The sequence below is a fragment of the Terrapene carolina genome, unplaced genomic scaffold, assembly GCF_002925995.2.
Source record: "Terrapene carolina triunguis isolate 2854851 unplaced genomic scaffold, T_m_triunguis-2.0 Scaffold51599, whole genome shotgun sequence".
In the NCBI taxonomy this organism is placed as follows: domain Eukaryota; kingdom Metazoa; phylum Chordata; order Testudines; family Emydidae; genus Terrapene; species Terrapene triunguis.
The window spans coordinates 31836-34865 of NW_020715950.1; positions in this window are offsets into that span (position 1 = coordinate 31836).

Below are 3030 nucleotides of genomic sequence, written 5' to 3' on the forward strand. Positions count from 1 at the left end.
TGACCTCTCGAGGTCCCTTCCAGTCCTAGAATCTATGAATCTATGATGCAGGCTACAAAAGCTGACTCACCCACTCCTGGAATAATTCTCTCCCTTGACTCAGCTGTTGAAGTCCCCAAATCATGATTTAAAGACTTCAAGTTGCAGAGAATCCTCCAGCCAGCGACCCCTGCCCCATGCTGCGGAGGAAGGCGAAAAACCTCCAGGGCCTCTGCCAATCTACCCTGGAGGAAAATTCCTTCCCAACCCCAAATATGGCGATCAGCTGAACCCCGAGCATGCAGGCAAGATTCTCCAGCCAGACCCTCCGGAAAAAGTTCTCTGTAGTAATTTTTAATATCCCATCATTGACCATTGTTACTAATTACCAGCGATGGCACGTTATTGACCTATTGACTAAAATCACGTTATTGATGAGGCCTCACCAATGTCGAATAGAGGGGAATGATCACATCCCTCGATCTGCTGGCAATGCCCCTACTTATACAGCCCAAAATGCCATTAGCCTTCTTGGCAACAAGGGCACACTGTTCACTCATATCCAGCTTCTCGTCCACTGTAACCCCTAGGTCCTTTTCTGCAGAACTGCTTCCTAGCCATTCGGTCTCTAGTCTGTAACAGTGAATGGGATTCTTCTGTCCTAAGTACAGGACTCTGCACTTGTCCTTGTTGAACCTCATCAGGTTTCTTTTGGCCCAATCCTCTAATTTGTCTAGGTCTCTCTGTATCCTATCCCTACCCTCCAGCATATCTACCACTCCTCCCAGTTTAGTGTCATCTGCAAACTTGCTGAGAGTGCAGTCCACGCCATCCTCTAGATCATTAATGAAGATATTGAACAAAACCGGCCCCAGGACTGACCCCTGGGGACTCCACTTGAAACCGGCTGCCAACTAGACATGGAGCCGTTGCTCACTACCCGTTGAGCCCGACGATCTAGCCAGTTTTCTATCCACCTTATAGTCCATTCATCCAGCCCATACTTCTTTAATGGCACTGTTCTCCCATTGGTCACTCTGCGGGGGCGTTCTGCCCCTCATCCTGCCCCTGGCCGCTCTAGTTACATTGACAGCTCTTCCAGGCAGGGACCAACTGCTACTCTGTGTTGGTGCAGCGCCTAGCACAATGGGGCCCCAGCCTGGGGTGGCCCGCTGTTCATAACAATACTTTGGTTTTCAATAGACAACTAAATATCCTGCCCTTGGGGTGCTTTCATTGTAATCACTGAGGAAGGAAACCAAGTCCGAGGTTTTTTCAGCATTAGAATTTCCTCGCGGAAGCAAGCTGAAAAGCCGATGGGCATTTGACAAGCTTTGCTCTAGCAGACTTCAGCGATCTGTCTCTCTTTCCCCTACCCTTTCCCTTGTGTTTCTCTTTCAAATTCCTTGGCAAATGCTAAGAACATTCATTCAGCTTCTGGCCTGTATTATCTGGAAACTCTTCAGTAAACGTGGAAATGATTAAGCTCAGAATGAAGTGGCATCTAACTGAGCCCTGCCTACAACACTAACACAGAAGCCACAGCCTGTTGCTGTAGCTATGTTGGTCCCAGGGTATTAGACAAGGTGGGTGAAGTAATAGCTTGTACTGGTGACAGAGACAAGCTTTCGAGCTCCCCAGAGCTCTTCTTCGGGTCTGGGGAACTTAGGCCATGTCTGCACTACCACTTATGTCGGTAAAACATATGTCGCTCAGGGGTGTGAAAAAACCCCCAGCAGAGCTTCTCCTGCCGACATAGCTACTGCCGCTCGTTGGAAGTGGTTTAATTATGTCGATGGGAGAGGTCTCTCCCGTTCATAGGCGCTGACTCCGTGGGTGCTCTGGGGCTGCAGCACCCACGGGGAAAAATTGGTGGGTGCTCTGCACTCACCAGCAGCTCCCCGCCCCGCCCCGCCCCTCCACCCCGCCCAAGCTCACCTCCACCTCCGCTCCACCTCTCCTCCCCTGAGCGCGCCGCGTGTCCGCTTTTCCCCCCTGGCTCCCAGTGCTTTTTGCATGGCAAGCACTGGGAGGGAGGGAGGGGGGAGGAGGGGGAATGCAGCGCGCTCGGGGAAGAGGCGGGGCCAGGGTGGGGAGGAGGTGGAGTTGGGACGGGGACTTTGGGGAAGGGGTTGGAATGGGGGCGGGGCAGGGGGGAAAAGGTGGAGTCAAGGCGGGGCCAGGGGCGAGTGGGGGCGCGAGCATCCACCGGCACTGGGGAAAGTTGGCACCTGTGCTCCCATTGGTATAGAACTGCTACATGAGAGATCTTACAGTGACGCAGCTGCATCGGTACAGCTGTGCCCATAGGCCGTGCATGAGTCTTCCATTTGGGGAGGCTTACTCATGAGTGTCAGAAGCTCCCTAGAAATGGGGGGTGTGGGAGGGCTATTGGTGTGTGGACTTTGCCCCCCCCCCAAGGCCCATCCCTGCTCCGCCTCTTCCCCTAAGGATCCACCCTCGCTCCATCTCTTGCTGCCTCCACTCTGTCCTCGAGCCCCCTGTCTGCCCTTCTCTGCCCCCTCCCCTAAACCTGCCCATCATCTCCTCTCTGCGTCTCCCCGCGAGGCCTGTCCGCTGGCCAGCTGGCCTCTTGCTCACTTGCTCGCTCCCCTTCGCTGCGGAGAGGAGCGAGTGGTGGGTGGGGAGCGCCCAGGGAGAAGAGACGGAGTGAGGATGGAGCCTCAGGGGAAGAGGCTGAGTCTGGGCAGGGAGTTGGGACAAAGTGTGGGTGGGGCCAGTGGCCAGGGCCGGCTCCAGGCACCAGCCCACCAAGCTTGTGCTTGGGGCGGCACTTGGAGGGGGGCGGCGCGGCGCTCCGGCCGCCGGGGAGAGCGGGGCCACAGCCGGGCTCGCCGCCCTCCCCGCGGCGCTCTGGCCTCCCTCCCCCCCGCGCCCTCCCCCCGGCCGCCAGGGGGAGAGCGGCGAGCCCCTGCCGGGGCTTACCGCCCTCTCGCCGCCCTGCCCCCTGCGCTCTGGCCACCGGGGGGAGAGCCAAGCCCCAGCCGGGGCTCGCCGCCCTGCCCCCAGTGCTCTGGCCGCCGGGGGGAG